General features: G+C 52.7%; 1 protein-coding gene and 1 pseudogene across 41 annotated transcripts in view; both read right to left on the minus strand.

Annotated features, from left to right (window-relative positions):
• The window catches only part of TNS1 (tensin 1), a 241,793-nt gene that overhangs the window by 141,759 nt on the left and 78,492 nt on the right, over positions 1 to 21,542 (minus strand). For 10 of the 41 annotated variants that reach the window (XM_035305661.3, XM_078328465.1, XM_035305653.3 and 7 more), the window contains exon 1: positions 2,019 to 2,218. The exons of the other annotated variants lie outside the window; for them this stretch is intronic. The gene's annotated coding sequence lies outside the window, so the exon portion shown is untranslated. Of the gene's footprint in view, positions 1 to 2,018; positions 2,219 to 21,542 lie in introns of those variants that run through there. 41 annotated transcript variants of the gene reach the window in all.
• On the minus strand, positions 19,116 to 20,459 carry LOC144576709 (uncharacterized; annotated as a pseudogene).

A 21,542-nucleotide genomic window follows, 5' to 3' on the forward strand; every position in this document is an offset into this window, starting at 1 on the left:
GCTCTTTCTTCACCTGAAGAAGCTGAGCTTCCACCTCTGAGGCTCTTCTTCCTTCAACCAAACAAAAGTCCTTTCTGGCCGCCCTTGATTCCTGCTCCTATCTGGGTAGAAACAGGAGCCCGAGGGTCCCCAAACTCCAAGGCTTCAGCCACAGCCCACCAGAGGCCAGAGTTGTTCACAAAACAAGAATATCTTCCCTGAACCCATAAGCACCCCACCCCAGCCCCGCTCCGCCTGGCCACCAGCTTCTCTGTGCTTACACTTCCTGGACACCACCACCTCCCTGGGAAATTCTGCACTGGGGCTTTGCGGGAAGTGAAGTGTGAAGAGGCATGGGATGAAGTCAGAAAGGCCGAGGCTCAAGGCCAGGCGCCTGCAAGCAGAGGGTCCCAGGTTGCCTCCTTCACCACAAGGAACCCTCAGCTCCTGATCCTGGTGCTGGCTCCCAGCTCTGGTGGTCAGTAGGACTGGCCAAGACCCTCCCCGGCCTGGAGCAGCCCACTCCTCTCCAACTCCCTGCCCTTTATGGGCAGCAGAGTCCAGGCCAACCCCAAGCTGGGTCTCCAGCTCTAATCCCATTCAGGGTTCTCCCACCCACCACTCTATCTCAGTCCAGATCCTCCCTCACTCCCTGCCACATCCCTGTGCCAGAGGTGTCAGGCAGGGGGTGCCCCAGCTGTAGCAAGTGCTGAGGTCCAGGGAGAGCTGGAGTGGGGGAGACAGGAGTGGCCACCAGCTGGCAGGGGCAAGTGCAACTTGAGGCCAAGTCTGAGCTACCATGGTCTCCACTCACCCCAGGCAGCTTCAGGAGGGGAAGAGGGGGTGCTACCCAACACCTTCCCCCACTGGTGCCACAGTGAAGTGGCACTGGAAGCTGGGGCTTCCAGAAGAAATGCCCTTGTCTCCAAAGACCCTGGCACCCTAGTTTCCAGGCCCCCCCTCATATTCTCACCCCACAACCCCCTGTCTGCCTGCCCTCTCCCTCCAGCTCCTCCCACCCATCCTGCCCCCTAACCTTATCCTCTCCCCTGCACAGGTACCCTCTCATCACCCCCACCCAGTTTCCTTTTCTAGAACAGCAGCCAGCCTAAAACATCTGGGCAGGCAGTCCTGGCCCAGGTCCTGGATTGGGGGTTGGGGACAGACACTGAGGTCAGCTCCTTATGGATTCTCCAGGCTGGGAACGGGTGGCAGGTAGGGCATCAGAGTCAGAGGAGGAGAGGAGGGGTGGGGGGAGAGGGAGGAGCAGGGGGAAGGCAGCTGCCCCTGTCTGTTCATTAACCACCTGGATTAGCCATTTCTGCCCAGAGGGGTGAGGAAGGAGTAAGGACTAGTGGTTGGAGAGGGCAGAGGGGGCACTCCTGCCAGGCTGTGCCCATGGGCAAGGGAGCAGGGCCCACACTGAGGAGTGGAGATGGGAAAAGTGCTTTGAACCCTACCCTTGCCAGGCCTGCCAGCCTCTCCCTGCAGCCAAGGTCAGACTTCAGGTTGCTAAGTGAGTCCCTAAGAGAAGAAAGGTGCCCTGAGAGCAGCTCAAGTGGTGGCAGGGAAAGAGATGCAGAAGAAAAAAATACAGCCCTGCAATGGTCAGGCAAGTAGCAGAAGAGACCCCCAGGCTTCCTCCTCCCTTGGTCCCTGTGTCCTCCCCACTCCCCCAGCTGGCCTCAGTCCCAAGCAGCTACTGACACCAGCAACTTCCCTAGCAAACAAAACTCCTTCTGACTGGTTGCTCTCTCACAGCAGGGACAGCCGCACCCCAGACATCCCTGCCAGAACCACAGGAACATCTGAAGACAGGGGACTGACAAGATTGGCCTCTGAGTGGCTTGCCTGGCCCAGGGACCAGGCAGGCTGACCTTACCTTCCCCTAATCTGATCTGTGGTCTTGACAGCATCAGTATCAACAACCCAGCAGCCCTAGCCAGCGGCTCCATGTCCCCCTACGCACAAATACACACACACACACACACACACACACTCATACACACGTACACCATCACACATGCACACTCACTCACCTTGCCTGCAGAGGGACCACTACGTGGGTGTCTGGGCCAAAGGACTCCCAGGAAGGGGGCGGTGGCCAGTGGCAGAGGCAGCAGCTGTGGCTGGCAAGAAGCTGGTTTCCCAGAAGGCAGCGAGTGAGCCTGTGTCCAGGCAGGGAGCGGGGTGCAAGGAGCAGAGCTGGTCCCAGGGCCACTGCTGGGAGCAACTGAGCAGAGGGCTCTGCTGGTCGGGTTCCTTCCCAGGCCAGCCCAGGGGGCGGGCCAGCAGTGCACCGCCTCCTTCCCGGAGTCAGCCAGCAGTGGGCCCCCTCCGCCAGCCAAGGCCTTCTTTAACCCCTGCAGTGCTCTGCTGGCTGCACTCTAGCCGGCTCTGGCCAGGCTGGGGCAGGGCACAGACACCTGGGACAGGAGATCGCCAGGAAATGTGGCTACCCCTCATTTAGCCACAGGCCCAGCAGCCGCCATGGGGACAGGAGCGGCGAGGCCCGAAGGCTTGGGGGACAGGGGTGGAGAAGGGGGTAGGGAGGGGCCAAGACTCCATGGAAAAGACACAGGTGCAGAGAAATGGCCTCCTGGGTGGGGAAGAATGTTTGCTGAGATGGTGATGGCGATAATAATGATAATACAGCAACTCTCAGCTTTTCTACAGCATTCTGCTCTATGCTGTTTCCAACTCATTTTGTGACCGGAGGCCAGGAATCTAGCTTCTGAACCTGTTTTTTTCTTAGCTGTCAAATGCGAGATAGCAATCTCTTGCTGTTTTCTCTGGGCTGAGTTAGGACATTTGTGACTGTATATTCAAAAGTCATTTAAGCTGAGCTCCAGTTAATGAAACACATGCTTCAACTCTCTTTGAAATGGATCAAAAAATAAGATGGATCGATGGAAATATGATAAAGCAAATATATCAAAGTGTTCATTGTAGAGTCTAGGGAGTTCACAATATAATCATGTCAACTTTTCTATATGCGTGAAGTTTTCTATAATAGAAATAATGGGGGAAAGTGACATGAAGAGTTCAGAGCACCATATGAGTGATAAAAGTGAAGAAGCAGATCGGATTGTTTAGAAAGGAAGGGGAAAAGTTATTTGCTGCACACCTGTTGGATGCTGGGCACTAAAGACTGTTAATTCTCAGTCTTCTAATCACACTGGTTATTATAGCCGAAGAACCTAACCTTGGAGCCCAGAGGTGACTTGTGGAAGTCCAAGCAAGACTGTGCAGAGGACCTCACACCTGAACCTGAATCCAAGCTCTGCACCACTGACATCCGGAGGTTGAGAGGCCCTTCCTTCTCTTCCCCATCTGGGCCAGTGGCCTGCATCTCCCAGCCTCAGTTTCCCCAGCGACACAATAAGTTTGCGTCAAAAGGTCTTTGAGAACTTTTCCAGTCCCAATATACACTAATTGTATTAATTCAGCCAACCCTTCTCCAGGCTTCAGTTTTCCCCAGAAGTACAATGACAAGGGAATCCTCGAAAAGGGACAAGATTTTGGAGCATGTGGGGCCAGAGCCACAGGGAGATGGCCAGCGCTTTGGAGGTCTGAGTCACCCCCAATCAGAGACAATGAAGCCCCTGGGGATGGAGGAGAGAAGGACACCTTCTCAGGACCTTATATGGGGAGGGCAGACATAGAGGCATTGCTCCACTCACCCCCTGCCTCCAGAGCAAGATGACTTCATCCTGTCCTAGCTGGAAAGAGGGTCTGGGTTCTGAGTCCCAAATTCCAGCATCGAGAACCCACCAGCCTCAACAGCAGCCTCAATCTGTGAGAGTGCAGATGCTATCCACAGACGGCAAGGATGGTGAAAGCAGATGGACTATGGGACTAGTCCTCCCTAGCCCTCCACCCAGCCTCAAACCAAGTCTCACACTCACTGGCCCCAACTCTGGGGCAAAGATGACCCCAATAACATTATCCTCCTTAACGCCAACCCACCACCACCACAGACTGAGGGTCCCTCTGGGGCTTGGGTCAGCTCTGCCCAGGTGAGGGAAGTTAGAGGATCCTGGGTCAGTTTCAGCTCTCCAAAGGTGAATGTGGGAGTATGCTGTACAATTACAACCCCTCCCACTAGCAGGTACCCAGAACAGCAGAACGCTCCATCTTCCCCTTCTCTTCCTTCCAACCCACATCCATATTATCCCAATTGACATCAAAGGGTCCCAGTCCCCCACTGCCTGCTCCATCCAGTCCAAGCTCTGCAGTGGAACATCCCAGCCTCTCCAATCTTCCCTCCCTCCATCCCCCAACGTTGATGATCAGACCTTTCTCAAACACTATTTCTCTCTCCCCTCTATCAGCATTCAGGGCCCAATTCAGAAGCCATCCTCCCTGGATCCCTCCCCAGCCTCACCACTTGGTGGGCACTGTCCCCGCCTCTGAGCATCTGGGGCTTCTGTGGCTCACTTAATGCCCTGACAGGCTGGGGGCCCGGTGCACTTCTGTGGCTCCCATTTTTGGAATGATGAAGGATTTGCTCATCCTTTCCCTTCCCCTTTCCTCTTTTGTTCGGTGCCCAGCACAAGGTTGGCACATAGTAGATTCTCAGTAAGTGTGAAATGAATAAATGAATGATGAAAAGATATATGGATGGATAATCAGTTGATGATTGAATCAAAGGGCATTTTAAAATGCTGAATACGTCACTAGGCGGTACCAAGATAATCACATGAAGACTTTTATATTCGAAGCTGTATAATTGCCGGCAGAAACATGGACTTTACTAGGACCCAGAAGCCACTCAACTGAAACAAGGACATCCAAGACACATCCCACCAAGGTCTGTGGCAGATGGTGGGGGAGCTGTAGGACCCCTCCTCCAGCCACTCTCAGAAGACTTGGGAAGTTACACTGTCCATCCCCTACTCCAACATCACCCCTCTTTCCAGCCTGCCTGCTTCACCATCTGACATAGAACTACAAACCCAGAAAGTCCCTTGAAACCTTAAGAAAGGAAGTAAACAAGCTAGAGGATTTCAAAGAAAAAGAGCAGCCTTCCTCCTTAATTCTAAGAGCAGTCCCACAGCCCATCATCTACCCTCAGCTTTCCTCAGTGTCAATTCCACCATCTCTCTCTGCCCCTATCTCTCTCTCTCTCTCACACACACACACACACACACATACACAAACACATACCCACACACAGTGAGAACTGCTTCCTGAACAAGCCTACTCTGCTCCCTGGCTCCCTCCTCCCAGTTCTTCCTTCCAAGCCCCTGAGGACCAGGGTTCCCAGGGTTTCTACCCCCCATCCCCAGCCTCCTCCCCACCTCCTTAAGCCATGCTCCTCTCCTCATCCCTACCTCCCTCCCTCCCACCCCAATGCAGGATTGCACATCTGGTTCCAGTTGTGGTTGGTCCCTTCAGGGGTAGGCCTGGGGGTTTCTCATAAAACTGAATAATGCCAGCCTTAGAGCCTGATGGAACTGGGGGGAAGGGAGGGCAGGAGGCTGAAGAGGTTGGGGGAGGGAGAAAAGACGACAGCAAGAGGTGAGGAGAGGCAGAACGGAGAAAGGAGACGGCAGTGCCTGGCATCAGGCAGGCGCCCAGTGGATGCCTATGAGCTGCAGACAGAGGCTGCAGAAACAGATGGCAGGAGAGCCAGGAGCAGAGAGAATGGGACAAAGAGGGAGTCAGAAATGGAGATCCAGAAGGAGGAAAGAGATGGAGCTGGGGGTGGCGGGACAGAGCCAGGAGCAACAGAGAGGCCATTGAGGAGAGGAGGGAGCAATGAATTGTGTGTGTCGGGGCCAGGTGCTGAGTTAGGCACTTCCACTGGAAGAGGAGGGATGGGACAGAAAAGGGACAAAGGACACAGAGAAGCAGAGAAGAAAGATGAGGAGAAAGTCAAGAAAAAGATGGGGCAAGGTCCAGGCTTGCTGAATCCAGCTTTACCTGGCCTCTCAGCCCCAGCTCCTTCCGGGGCCCCTCGGTGGCTGGGACAGGAAGCAGAGGTCAACCCAGAGCTGCCTTTATTTGTTCCTTCATTTCACTTTAATCAACATTTAAGCTCCTGCCCTGCGCCAAGCTTTCCCCATGTGCACTCCACACAGATGCCCATGAAAACATGGGCGTGGCTATGATTCTCATCCCAGTCTTAGAGACGGGCTCAGAGCAGTTAAGAAAAGCAAAAAGTGACTAATGAAACAGACAGAATTTGAATCCAGCTCTTCCAACTCAAGGCCATGTCACCATGTGACACAACTAAGAATTCCAGGTCCCAGCACTGCCTCTGGAGGGCACCACATCACCTGACTCCCACGCTCAGGGGCCAGACTCTTAGGTTCTCACAGCACTAGGAGAAGTTCCCCTGAGCTATGCTAAAAGCTGACAAGACTCCCAGCAGGGAGGAGTCCGTTCCCCAAATCTTCCTGTGATGGGTGGGAGTTGTTAGTCTCTAGGGTAGTTTCTGGAGCCACCTCCTCTACCACCCTGGCCCTCACTCTCTTCTTCCCCCTCCATCACAGAGAAGGCAGGGCTGCATGCCCAGGTCCCAAGGGGAGAAGCCACAGGGGGCGGGGCACAGCTCTGCTTCCTTCCCGAGATGCCCTGGGGCAGAGGCTATTCTGGGTCTCTGAATCCTGCTAGGCCCAGCGCACCCACAGGGAGCCAGGCCCCGGGGACCACTCTCGGAATGCAAGGTCTGTGCATTTGAGCTGCTCCTCCCCTCTTCTGACCAACCCTGCCCCCTCCCCCCAACAGCTAAGGATGAGTTCAAGCTATCTCCCTGGGTGCTTTCATCTCAGGATCACCCCTAGTGAGCCCTCTCACTTCAGAGTTGACCCCAGAAGCCACATTCATGCTGATTCCCTGAAGCCCCCCACCCTTGCCCTTCCTTCCTGATCTCAGGTCTGCTCTGTATCATCCTTGAAACTCAGACCAGAAGGAGGCAGGAGTAGGGGCTCCCTTGCTCACCACTGCATCCTCTATGACATCTCATTGGCGTGTATTTGCATCCTCTCTCAAAGAGCAGAAATGTGCAGAACACCAGGCCCTTGGCTGCACACCACCTCCCCGCCACCTCCCCTCCCCCGCCCTTGCAGGGAGAAGTGCTGGGCTTTCCACATTCCAGCTTCCTACTCAGATTTGTACCATAGTCTCAGGGCAGAGGATGGAAAGGAAAGGGGACTTCAGGGGAAAACAGCCACCAACAGCTTATGTCCAAGGCACACACTGACAGCCCCTCCCTCCTCTCACCCTGCCTGTTTCTAGCCAGAAGAGGCACTTGGGTTCAGCACCAAGAGCACCAAGAGCCTCAGACTGGGAGTCAGGGCCTCAGGTTCCAGCCCAACTCAGCCACCAATGCTCTTGGTTAACCGTGGAAAATCTCAGTCCCCTCTTGGCTTTAATCTCCTCATCTGATGGCCTTAAGTTCCCTTGGAGATGCCCAGAAACATGTTTCTAGGTGAACTTTGGTCCTTGGCAGAAAGTACCACACCACAAACGCCTTGTCTCCCCTGAGAAGCAGTTTTAAAGCAGGAAGGACCCTGAGGCTCTAGCTGCCTCCAGGGCAGGGTTTCCCTTGGGCCTATCCCTGCAAAGACCACTGGCATCAGCCTGGATTCCTTCAGGGAGCCCTCCCTGCCACAGCTTCACACCCACCATCCCAAGCCCATTGTTTTGAGGCTTCTAGGCCAGACAACTGGGGAATCCCCAGACCTAGACTCTCTGTATCTCAGGAAGGTATTGGCAGGATCCCTGATGAAATTCCTGAAGACAAGAGAGAAAGCCGAGTAGATTCCTAGCCGGCAAGCAGAGGGGTGTTGATGAATAGATCAGTGTCAACTTCCTGACTTGCCAAAGGGCTCTGTCCTCTGCCCTGGCTTGTTCAACATACTTATCAGTAACTTAGGTTACAACCTAGAAGGGAAGCTTACCAAGCACACCAAGGAACCAAAAAAAAAGCACGAGGAAAAGCTAAGATGCTGAAGTGAACTGAAATGCTAAGCTGACTTTATAAATGAGCCAGAATTAGCAAGGGAACACTTTTCTTGGGGTAACGTCCACAACAAGGGTTCCAAAGTCACAAAAAACCTGAACTGATAATAGTTCTTTCAACAAAAGGTCTATAATGTATTGAAAACAGAAATTCAGTTTAGCTAACAATAGGATATGCTTGCCCCGAAAAGGCACAGGCACTTTTGGTTGTATTAATGGAGGTATAGTGCCTAGATGAAAGGAGAAAAGAATTCTACTCTACTCCACCAGACACCATCGAAAATGTCAGGTTCTCTTCCATACCAAATAAGCCAAAGAGCATCCAGAGGAAGACAGCAGTAGACACTCAATAAATATTTGTTGAATAAAAACCACAAGGAAAGGTTAAAGAAACTGAGCCCTATTTTTATTTCGGATAATAAAGAATACAGCATCATCTTGAAAAAATTGTCTTGGGAAAGCGAACCATGGCAAATGCCACTTCCCACGAGCACCTCCACTGTCTCTCTGCCCCTTCATCTGTGAAGTCCTTGAAGCCTAGGGCCATTTCCCATTCATCTCTGAATGGCCAAGAGGCAGAAACTGCCAGAAGCAGCTGCTAGGAATAGGAGACCATCCTGACAAGGCCAGGCCTGTGGGCACCGGTCAGTGGGAAGTGTGCTGGCCACACCCCGAGAGCTGACCTTGCTGCTGGGCTGGGAGAGGTGAGGAGGCCAGGCTGGTGGTGGAACACTTGCTGTCCCAGGCAGACCTGGGTGCTGACCAGCCGGCTTCCCACTCCAGAAGCCTCCCCTCTTGTCACCATCCAGTAGCCCTATGGGGACCGACCCCTACCAGGCACCCTCGCCCAAAGCCCAGAGCTGTCCACTGGCCCAGGTCCAAGTCTGCTTCCTCTCTCTCCTCTTCTCTCCTTCTTCTGTTCCGCTTTCTCCTCTGCTATCCCCTGAACGGCCCTCTTCCTCCTCCGTGCTCTTCTGGGCAGCACCCTCCTTCCCCTCACTTGCTTTAGTTTACCCCTCCGCTCGCCATTCCTTCTCCCTAAGCCCATCCTCCAGTGCTCTGCTCATGGCCATTCTCTCTGTCCCAGGCTCCAAGGGAAAAAAATCTCCCCATTGCTGCACCCTCCTCTGCTCTCTACAGGTTTTTTTGTTTTTTGGTTTTAGTGGGTTTTTTTGAGACAGAGTTTCACTCTTGTTGCCCAGGCTGGAGTGCAATGGCACAATCTAGGCTCACCACAACCTCTGCCTCCCAGGTTCAAGCAATTCTCCTGCCTCAGCCTCCCAAGTAGCTAGGACTACAGGCTACTTGGTGTGCCACCACACCTGGCTAATTTTGTAATTTTAGTAGAGATGGTGTTTCTCCATGTTGGTCAGACTGGTCTCGAACTCCCGACCTCAGGTGATCCTAATAATATAGCACTTTCAGGGTTGGAGAGAGTTGGAGACTTCCTTCCTGAGGACTTTGGATCCACCTAAACAGAAAATAATAATCACCTTGCCTCACCTTGAAATGGGGTGCTATTCCTCCCCAATAGGAGGGAATCACAGAAACCTGGTCCCATCCTACCATGAGTGGAGAAGAGAGCTCAGGCTTTGGAAGTGCACTGGCCATATCTGAAGCTGTGTAACCTCGAGCAAGTTATTTCACTGCTCTGAGCACTGAGTGCAAGATCTGGCACAGAGCAGCTCTCCATAAATGCTAGCTCCCCCAACATCCTCCTCCTTCAAAGAAGCTATCACCACCCCCACCTCAGAGTCACAATTCATCTCTCCCTCATATATCTCCCACAATTCATCTCTCCCTCCTGTGTCTCCCATGATTCTTCTCTCCCTCCTGTATCTCCCACGATTCATCTCTCCCTTGCCTATCTCTCACGATTCATCTCTCCCTCATGTATCTCCCATGATTCATCTCTCCCTCCTGTATCTCCCACAATTCGTCTCTCCCTCCTGTATCTCCCACAATTCTTCTCTCCCTCCTGTGTCTCCCACAATTCATCTCTGCCTCCTCTGTCTCCCATGATTCCTCTATCCCTCCCATATCTCCCACGATTCCTCTCTCCCTTGCCTATCTCCCATAATTCATCTCTTCCTTGCCTATCTCTCACAATTTATCTCTCCCTCATGTGTCTCCCATGATTCATCTCTCCCTCCTGTATCTCCCATGATTCATCTCTCCCTCCTGTATCTCCCACAATTCATCTCTCCCTTGCCTATCTCCCCACCATTCATCTCTCCCTCCTGTATCTCCCATGATTCATCTCTCCCTCGAGTATCTCCCTCTTAACAATGCTCAGATTTAGCGTTTCCCAATTAACACACTGTTCTCAAAGCTTTGTGGAGATTAACTCATTCTAATCCTGCCAACACCCCATTGGGTATTGACCTTTATGAACCCCCTTTTACAGAGGAGGAAACTGAAGTTCAGAGACATCAGCTATGATTGCTATTCCTCTTCCAACTACAGCAGCTGCAAGTCAGCAGGGCCTCGGGGCTTGACCACATTCCACACAAGGCAGGGCTCTCCTTGACCTGACAGGGGCTCCCCGCCTCTGCCTGCACACCCAGGCCCTTGGTGCTCACTCCCTATGCTCAAGGCAGCCCCCACCACTGGGGGAAACCTGCTTCCTGGGACCCTTGGTTTTGCTTCAGGGAACAAATTTCCCCAAAGCTCTATTCAACACACACACTCACACACACACACACAATCACATAGTCACTCAAAGTCTCCCATAGTGGTGGCTTCACAGGCTGGACGTCCCCAGATTTTTCAGTTTCTGGACTCCTCCACATGCCAGGTGCTCAGTGGTTCCTTCTCTGGTTCTGATCCTTTTACAGTTGGCCCCACCCCATCTGTCACTCACCCCTTCATTCCACAAGTACTTTCTGAGTGCCCGCTGTGGCCCAGGCCCTGTCTGGCCCTGCAGGCAGAACATGAACACAGCCAGATGGGCCCCTGCCCTCAAGGAGCACTGGATCTAGGAGAGGGAGCACTGAAGAAACAAACACAAACACACAACTCGAGTCGCGCCGAGTGATCTGAAGGGAAAGAACAGGCGTCCGGAGGGAAAGACGTTTCAATCCTAACAGCTGAAGGGCACTCCACATGTGCCAAGCCCTGGTACAGCCCCGATGCCTGCATTCACTCATTTCCTCCACTCCCCACACCTGGGAGGAGATGTTCTTCAAACCCTACTTTGTACAGTTGAGGGAGCTCAGACATGAGAGGTGAAGCCACCTCTCTAAAGTCAATGATAACAAGATAGCAAATAAGCTGGGTGATAGGACTTGATCCCCAAGTTTGTACTCTTAAAACACTATGTCATACTATCTCTAAGAGGCTCAGAGAGGGTTCATTAAGGCCCGCTTCCCAAACCGGTGACTCTGCCACACCACACACACACACCAGCCGCAGCAGCCTGACCAGTGCAGAAGGCAGCGGGCCCACCCTGGTGAGGATCTGGACACCACACTGTGCTTTTCTCCATGTACCCAAATGCAGCACTGGCTTCACCAAGATGGTGGTTCCCAACCTCCAGACTCTCAGCTTGTTCTCCTACTTGGGTGGCTTAGACACTTGATCTTTACCCCGGTAGGCTTCAAGGTGGCTGGAGTGACTGGCTAAAACAACGTGAATGGGGCTGATGGCTACCCTTTCCCAGCAAGGCTTGCTTGAGAAATGGTTTCTGGTCTCATGGATGTGAACAGGGTTGGGGCAAGAAAGACCCCAAAGTCAGGGAAACAATCACTCCACCCTCTCCCCAAGGCCACCTAATCAAGGCTCACAAAATGTCAGGGATTTAGAGCTGATCAGCCCAATCCTCTCCTGATAATGACATGGAAACATGGCCCAGGGAGGACAAGCAGGGAGTCCCAAAGTCACCATAGGGAGGAGCTCAATGAAGTCAACCCTAAACAGGGCTCCAGCTCCCAGCCCAATGCTCAGGCCTCTGCCTCACGCTCGTCCCCAGGAGAGGAGGTGCTGGCCTGGCCCATCTGGGGATGGAAGCAGGAGCCTCACATCAGTTCCTAACGTCCAGGAAGAGGGAAAGAACAGCTAGGGCTCCTGGGGTGGTGAGGGATCTGCAGGGCCCAGATGAAGGATGCTCCAGCTCCAGGAGCAGCACAGTCCTGCCCTCTACTAGATGCTCAGAGCAGAGGCTAGGGTGGGAGAGGTAGGAGAGTGAAGGGCAGCAGCTAGAGCCCCGCCCTCTGGGTGCTCCTCACCAGGGACCCCATGGGTGACTGTTTTCTTGGAACATTGTGTTCAGGCTCTGAGTCTTGGCTCAGGCAATCTACGCTGGCAAATCTCCAGCTGCCTGTTTAATAATGTACAGCCAATCGGCCATTAACTGCAAATGTTAAAAAAAAAAAAAGAGAGAGAGAGAGAGAGAGAAAAGTTTGGTGGTTATTTTTGTTGTTGTTGGGTTTTGGGTTTTTTCTTCCAAGTACTTGATGGTGGTTGTGGAAAACAAGTCTCTGGCCAGCATCCAGGCACTGCCTGCCCTGGCTGGGGGACCCTGGCAGGTTCCACTTGCCTTTGCCCACTCCCACCCACCCCACCCCACTGAGCTCAGGCAACAAAGAGCCGGCTCCCACCTCCACAATCCTGGTGTCGCCCTGGGTCAGCTACCCTAGGGGAGCCACAGGATGGCCTAGGAGGACCAAGGGAGAGGACGTGGGATGTGCTGGCAGGCAGAGGGAGCCCAGCTCTAAAGGGGCCAGTGCTTCCTAGGAATTCCACTCCCGTCTGGCCTGTGTCAGGAGCAGAAGGTGGAGCTGCCCTGGCCCAAGCAGGTGTGAGGAGCTGAGTGAGGCTCCAGGTGGCCAGCTGACCCCCTTGGGTCCCTCTCTTGGGTTTCAGCTATTTTCCATATGGGAGTCAAGACTTGCAATCAGATCAGGAAGCTCAAAAGCAGAAGACTCAAGAGAGAATTTAGGGTCAGAAGGTGAGACACTGGTCCTGTAAGAAGATTCAAACAGAACCATCCTGGGCCATCTGTAGAAGCTGGCCTGGGTAAAAAGCCTCTCCTTGCCTCTCCAGCCTGGCAAGGCACTGCCTCCCCAAACATCTAAGCAGAGCAAGTCAGTGCCGTATGTGGAAAGAGACTAGAGCCAGGGACTGGGCTCCCATGGGTCTACGCTAGCTCCCTGGTGACCCTGGCCAGTCTCTTGCCTTCTCTGGGTCTCCATCTCGTTGCTATGCTGCAAGCAAATAAGCTGCGGTTCCCCCATCCCATGTGGGAATGTCAGCCAGAAAGAGACGGCCAAGGCAAGATATGGCGCAGCCAGCATGGACTCTGGTCCTGATGATGATGCTGATGGTGATGATGCCGATGATGATGACATGCTATCATCTATGGAGCTCGTAGGGTGCTCCAGGTATTCCATCTGGTTTATTCCTCCTGGTAACTAAGCAGGTGCTGTGATTATCACCAAGATAAACATAGGAAACTGAGCTTTGGAGAGGTTGTCACTTGTACCAATGTCACAGGCTAGGTAGTGATCAAGGCAGGAGTTGGACTCAGGCCATCTGACCTCAGGGCTCTTTACCACACTGCCTTAGAGAGCCCAGTCAAGGAGAGTACTGCAGACCCCACACCATCAAGAGCCACAACCGCCCCTCCTGCCCTGTGTGCACATCCGTGCTGCTGTCCTCTCCTTCCACCATCCAGCCTCCCAGCTTCCCCTCAGGCCTTTGCTTCTCTTGTGTTCCCTAGACCCCCTGTGGGCTCCCCGTACAAATGCTGCACACACACTTGTGAGTAAAGGACCCAAAGATCCACACTGGCAGACACTTATCCCCACACAGGCACATTCCTGCACATACACATGCACATGATTGTCCTCAGGCACCCAAAAGATCCATGCACACACTTCCGTGCACGCACACGCGCACACACAGGCACACTTGTGAGCTCCATCCAAGAGTGGTTGGGTGCAGGCACGCATGGGCTGTCTGGGCAGGCAGAGCTGGACAGGTGACCACCACTGTTCCCAGGGGGTTTACTCCAAAGGCGAGAAGCCGCTGGCTAATAACACTGCATCACATTCCTGGCCCAAGGTAAGTGGCTCCAAGCATCCTCAGCATGTTCCAGCCTCAGTGTCTCACCCCTGTGGGTTCCATACCTGCAGTGCCAACTGGGAGGAATAGCAGAAGGTGGCACCACCAACACAGGTGCCCTGGCCAGGAGGCTGCTGCTCTCCCTTCTACCTGGCTTCCCCCTCTCCCAGCGCCCCAGGCCCATGTGGGCCTCAGTTTCCCCTCAGAGACATCCACACAGGGAAGGAGAGGGGAGGTCTGTATTCATCCTGAGAAGGGGCCCAACCACAAGCCTTCCACCCCTACAGTGCCCATCCACCACGAGTCCCTCCAAGCTGGGCCAACACATACCCACTGTACTGCCTCAGGAACTGGGTACTCAGTGCCTGGGCAAAGTTTAGGAAGCAGGAGGTTACAGGGCCCCTCCTAAGTAGTAGGAGGTGGTCAACACCTTATCTCACTGTGATTATGGCCATTTGACAGGTGAGGGGACCGGAGCTCACTGAGACAGCACCCAGAACGTGAACCCATCTCTTCCAAATCCTAAGCCAGGGATCTGTCCATGACCTCAAACAATCCTCCTTCCTGGCCAACTCTTGGACTCGAATGTTTTCAGTGACACTGGGTAGATCAGGGACAATGCCCCTCTCAGGGAAAAACCTTGTTCATTACAGGCTCAGAGATAGGGGACCCTCAGCACACACAAACAGGCAATGCTCCCACAAAGTGTCAGGCATCTGCGGGTTGTTCTGGGGCCTCTGCAGCTGCCTTGAGGTGGAAGGGGTGTCCTTGGAACAGGGGATGGGAGACATGAGCCCCCCCCCACCAAGTCCCAGAGTCACAGAAAGCTCTGGAGGAAATCAGAGAAAGGGGCTCCCCCAACCAGGGATCAAGAGGACAGTGTCTTTGAATTTTGTTTTTGTTTGTTTGGCTTGATAGAAATGGGGTCTTGCTACATTGCCCAGGCTAGTCTTGAACTCCTGGGCTAAAGGGATCCTCCCACCTCAGCCTCCTAAAGTGCTGGGACCACAGGTATGAGCCCTGGCACCCGGCCACTCTGAATTTTGGGCTGCAGATCAAGATGAAGGGCTGGGACTTGGGAAACAAGGGAGGTTCCTGAAGGGAACATGAACGATACAGAGTCCTGAGGAGCACAGCAGAAGGGGGAGTAACAGGGACACAGTCCAACAAGAAAGAGAAAGAACAAAGAAATAAAGACAGGGAGGGGAATCTGAAACAGCCAAAGGAGCAGGGCTACAGGGAAAGGACAGAGACGCAGGCACTGGAAAGTCCTGTGGGATCCCGGTGGTCCCAGGGAACAGCCCTCACTTCAGTCTCTTTCTCCCCCTGTAATCTGACAGATGTCCTAGGGCTGCAGTCCTAAAGCCTGTGGATACACACATGCACACACACAAACACACACACACACACTCACTCATACACATGCACCTCTAGATCTCAAGTGTCCCTCTGGGTAACTCAGTCAACAAGGTCTAGAGCAGTCCCAGGGCACCTCTCCAATGAGAACACTGCGGCCCAGAAAAGGGCTGTGGCTTCCCCAGAGGTGCCTTGAATCCCAGGGAGATCCTTGGAAAGAGGACCTATCTGTCCCCGTGGCCTCAGTTTCCAGGAAGGCAACCAGACCAGCCAGTTGAACTGAGGCATGAGGCCTCCTAAAGAAAGGAAAGAGAAGGAAGCAGCTCAGGGACTCTAGGGCGTGTCTTTCCCAGCCCCAAGGAGACAGGATCAGGGAGGGTCAGAGCAATGACCCAAGCCTGAGAAGCAGCTCAGAAAGGACAGGACCTTGGCTGGCAATGAAAGCTCAGGCTGGGGCACGAGGAGCAGGACCATGGTGTGGATGCAGCTGAAAGAGGGGGTGTGTTCCCACGAGGCCACCCTCTGTGCAGCCTACCTCCACCCCGGTAAGGCAGCTGTGCTTCCCAGAGCCCAGTGACCCCATGGTTGCCAGCCACTTCTGAGCCAGCCAGGGAGCCTTACATGGACATCTCAGGGACATGGTATTTATGAGATGAGGCATACAGCGAAGCAGCCACAGGAGCTCCCCTCCCTGCCCAGCTTCATCCCAAGGTGCCACGCTCCTCCCACTGTCTCTCTGCATACACACACACACACACACCCAGCCCCTTCCAGAGCCCCTTCTCCTTCCTGGGGACAGGGCAGTGGAACTGGCAGGCTGAGGCTGTACATGAGAGGGAGCCAGACATCGGACTTCTGATTTCACCAGGAGTGATTTCACCAGGCGTCCAGTGAATAACCACTGTTGTCATAATTACCACTGTCATTCTCCATCCCAGGGGGAAGGGGTAGGAGAGGGGCAGAAACCATAAAATAAGGACCCATCAGAAACAGTCAGCATGTATCACCAGTTGGTCGGTAAAGATGGAGACAATGATATATGTCAATACATGATTACTATGGAAATAGACAGAGGCCTGACAGAGCACAGTTTCTATGTTCTGCCTGCTTCAAAGAAACCAACCCAAATAAGACATTTTGAGATAATTGGAGAAAATTAAACACAAATGGGGTAGTAGCTGATCATAAGAAATTATTATTAATGATGTTAACTGTGATAATGGTATTATGGCAATGTTAAAATAAAAAGTCCTTATCTATTAAAGATGCAGACTGAAGTATTTAAAGTCAAATGATATCATGTCTAGGGTTTGCTTGAAAACTACTCCAGCAGAAAAAAGGGGGGAAAAGGTGGGGAGAAGAGGGAGAACAGATGAAACAGAAACAGCAGAAAGTGGATGGTTGTTGAATCATGGGGTAGGTACAAAGGAGTTCACCACACCATTCTTGATCCTTCTGCATAGGTTTTAATCTCCCATAATAAAAAATTCTCTCTCTCTCTCTCTCTCTCTCTCTCTCTCATACACACACACACACACACACACACACACACACAGAGGGAGGAGGAGTTCATCTGATTCCATGCTTCCTAAAGTGTGAGATTCAAGACAATTTTAGTTGGAAACATGGCTCAACAATTTTAATATTTATGTATTTCAAGAAAAATTAAAAATGTATCATAGATCAAGCCCATACCTTCTATCAATTAGATAAATTGGGTTTTTAATGAAGTGAGCAGTCATGCAGGATGGTGACAACTGAGATGGTCAAACAGGAAAGGAGAAAATGCCTGCTGCTGTTTGGAAACAGCAGGCTCACCCAAGCTGCCCCTCGTGGGAAGCTGACCTGCAGACCCACAGGGCAGTCACGCGCCCTCTTCCCAAACCATCCTCTGCATCCTGAGCATGCAGGTTCATGGCTACACTGGAGACACTGGTCACAGAGGAAGACCATGCTGATGGTGGGTCAGTGGATGGCGGGGATGGAGGGTGATGATGGTAAATTATGATGACAGTGGCTGTTCACCAAGGTGGCTCTGGACTAGTTCTTTACTTCCATTTTCTCCAATCCTCACATAGCCCTCATGGGTAGACCTAACCATGCCCATTTTACAGATGAGTAAAGTGTGACTGAGAAAGGATAAGCAACCTTCTCAAGGCCCCAAGACCAGTGGGTGGGAGAGCCAGATGTTGAACCTGCATTTCCTTGATGCCCAAACCTGCACTTGTTGAACATCCCAGGCAGGCAGACAGGTAAGCAAACAGTCCAGAGGGAGCCTGACACCCAGTGGAGAGTGGGTTTGGGTTAGGGTAGTGCCCTGAAGAAGGCTTCCTGCTTGCCCAGGTTTCTAACTCTATCCCCAGCCAGCTTTCCTAGCAGCCCAGGCCCCAGGCCCCTGAGCAAGTCTTGCCTCCCTTTCTTGCCTCTTCTCTCAGGACCAGGGTCCTGTGTCCTGGGATGAGACAGGCTGAAAGGAACCTAGAGCTGCACTGTGCGGGGGAGGGGGCTGTTGGGACATCAGCAGCCCAGGAGTCCTGGTTTCACCCATTCCTTAGCTGTGTGACGTAAGGATTGCAGCTTCACCTCTCTGAGCCTGTTTCCCCTCATCCCCACCTTACTCCCTCTGTTCCTGCTAAAACTGGAATGGTAATAATAGCAACTTCCCTGGGCCTCAGTTTCCCTCTTCCCCACCTTACTGTCTCTGTTCCTGCTAAAACTGCAATAGTAGTAATAGCAACTTTCTCATGGGCTGTTTAGAGAATGTATTGACACAACTCACATAAAGCACTTAGCATGGAAGCTGATGCCTTAGCATGGAACCTTGAAATGGAAACTGGCGCCTTGGCATGGAACCTCTGCATGGAACCTGGTGCCTTGGCATGGAACCTCTGCATGGAACCTGGTGCCTTGGCATGGAACCTCTGCATGGAACCTGGTGCCTTGGCATGGAACCTCTGCATGGAACCTGGTGCCTTGGCATGGAACCTTAGCATGGAACCTGGTGCCTTAGCATGGAATTTTAGCATAGAACCTGATGTCTTGACATAGAACCTTGGCATGGAATCTGATGCCTTGGCATGGAATCTGATGCCTTGGCATGGAATCTGATGCCTTGGCATGGAACCTTAGCATGGGATCTGGTGCCTTAGCATGGAACCTTGGCAGGAAACTTGGTGCCTTGGCATGGAACCTGGTGCCTTGACATGGAACTTTGGCATGGAATCTGGTGGCTTGGCATGGAATCTTAGCATAAAACCTGGTGCCTTAGCAGGGAATCTTAGCATAGAACCTGGTGCCTTGGCATGGAACCTTGGCAGGGAACCTGGTGCCTTGGCATGGAACCTGGTGCCTTAGCATGGAATCTTAGCATAGAACCTGGTGCCTTGGCATGGAACCTGGCACCTTGGCATGGAACCTTAGCATGGAACCTGGTGCCTTGGCATGGAACTTTGGCATGGAACCTGGTGGCTTGGCATGGAATCTTAGCAGGGAACCTGGTGCCTTGGCATGGAACCTTAGCATGGCACCTGGTGCCTTGGCATGGAACCTTGGCAGGGAACCTGGTGCCTTGGCATGGAACCTTAGCATGGAACCTGGTGCCTTGGCATGGAACCTTAGCATAGAACCTGGTGCCTTGGCATGGAACCTTAGCATGGAACCTGGTGCCTTGGCATGGAACTTTGGCATGGAACCTGGTGGCTTGGCATGGAATCTTAGCATAAAATCTGGTGCCTTAGCAGGGAATCTTTTTTTTTTTCCAAGAGCACAAATCCACATTTATTTACTGACTTTTCATTAGTTTAAATCCTTGAGGGGTACAGCATCACTCGGATTCTGTATCCAATGGCCTCAGCAGGAAGGTTGCTTCGGAATTTGGCACAAACCATGCCACTGTTTCCATGGGCCCCAGATCACTCTGGTTTTGTTTGGTTTGCCACCAGGAGTCACTGTGTTGTTCTTTGCTTTGTATACATAAGCACATCTCTTGCCCAAATAGAATTCTGTTTCATCTTGGGCATAAACACCTTCAATTTTAATAAGAGCTGTGTGCTCCCTTTAGTTCCGGAGACCCCGCTTATAGCCGGCAAAAATAACCTTGGACCACAGCCTTCCACCTGGTGCCTTTGCATGGAATCTTAGCATGAAACATGGTGTCTTAGCATGAAATCTTAGCATGGAAACTGGTGTCTGAGCATGGAACCTTAGCATGGAGCCTGGTGTCTTAGCATGGAACCTTATCATGGAACCTGGTGTCTTAGCATGGAACCTTATCATGGAACCTGGTGTCTTAGCATGGAACCTTATCATGGAACCTGGTGTCTTAGCATGGAACCTTAGCATGGAGCCTGGTGTCTGAGCATGGAACCTTAGCATGGAGCCTGGTGTCTTAGCATGGAACCTTAGCATGGAGCCTGGTGTCTTAGCATGGAACCTTATCATGGAGCCTGGTGTCTTAGCATGGAACCTTAGCATGGAGCCTGGTGTCTGAGCATGGAACCTTAGCATGGAGCCTGGTGTCTTAACATGGAACCTTAGCATGGAGCCTGGTGTCTGAGCATGGAACCTTAGCATGGAGCCTGGTGTCTGAGCATGGAACCTTAGCATGGAGCCTGGTGTCTTAGCATGGAACCTTAGCATGGAGCCTGGTGTCTTAACATGGAACCTTAGCATGGAGCCTGGTGTCTGAGCATGGAACCTTAGCATGGAGCCTGGTGTCTGAGCATGGAACCTTAGCATAAAACCTGGTGCCTTTGCATGGAATTTTAGCATAAAACCTGTAGCCTTAGTATGGAATCTTAGCATGGAACCTGGTGCCTTAGCATGGAACCTTAGCATGGAACATGGTACCTTAGCATGGAAACTTAGCATGGAACATGGTGCCTTAGCATGGAAACTTAGCATGGAACCTGGTGCCTTAACATGGAATCTTAGCATAAAAGCTGGTGCCTTTGGATGTGTTCTTAGCATAAAACCTGGTGCCTTAGCATGGAGGCTGTTGTCTAATTGCTTAATAAATGATAACCACTATTATTATTATTCTGGACTATCCCACCCAATATCCACACTCAAGTCCTTTGGTATTCAAGGTTCTGATGAGACTGGCCTGAGGGAAGCAGCTGGGTGAGCAGCAGCCAGAGGACACAGAGGCAGCTGGACGCCTCTGTGGGTGGAGGGAGAAAGGGGCAAATGGGGGCCTCAGCTCCAGCCTCTCCAGGAATGCAGCCGGGGCTGGGAGGGTGGGGGTAAGGGGAGATGCCTCGCCGCTGAGGTCAGGCCCTATTCAGAGCTGGCAGAGTGTTTATCATCATCTTCACGTGTGAAGGGAGGTGGGTGGAGAGAGAAGCAGGCAGAAGGAGGAGGAGGAGCAGCAGCAGCTACAGAGGGCCTGGGAGGGACTCTCGATAGCGGTTGCACCACGGCTGCACAGCCCCTCACCTACCTTTGCACTGGGTTCCTGGGAGACCCCACCAGTCCCTCCAATAACTCACCCAGTGAGTGGGGGCAGAAGGAGTGCCCCCCACTCATTGACCCAGCCAGGAACAGGGCATCCACCCACAATATGTACCATTTACAAAGCTCTTCACAGCAACCCTGCAAGCTAGGTGTTATTTTTATTATCCCCATCTTACATTTGAGGAAACCGAGGCTGGAGGTGGTCAAGCTTGCTACCAAGAATGCTCACTGATACTAGTCCCATTTCCTGGTCTCCACACAGAACACAGAGGCAGATGGATGCCTCTGAGGGAAGAAGAGGGCAAGGGGGACCGGTGGAAGGCAAGGGGGGCCAGTGGAGGCCTCAGTCTCAGCCTCTCAGGAACATGGCCAGGGCTGGGAGGCTGGCTCCCAGGGGCATGTGAGAACAGATGTGGTCTTAGAGGGCACAGGCACAGATGGCCCATGCTCTTTTCCGCAGCTCAATGCCAGGCAGGCTGGGACTCTAGCACTCGTCCTCCAGGTCCCAGAAGCCCAGCTCCTGATCCACCCCTCCAGACACATACCCCATCAGTTGGGGAAGACAGCCTTTCCCTGCCCAACACAACCATTTCCATCCTAGAGATTCCAATTAAGGGAGTCCCAGCTGCTCCTTCAGTTCCTTGCTCCCATTCCAGGCTCCCCACAACCAGAGGATGACCCCTCCTTAGGACAATCCCAATTCCTCCGGCTGCAGTTCA

The sequence above is a fragment of the Callithrix jacchus genome, chromosome 6 (genome assembly GCF_049354715.1).
Source record: "Callithrix jacchus isolate 240 chromosome 6, calJac240_pri, whole genome shotgun sequence".
Classification (NCBI taxonomy): domain Eukaryota; kingdom Metazoa; phylum Chordata; class Mammalia; order Primates; family Cebidae; genus Callithrix; species Callithrix jacchus.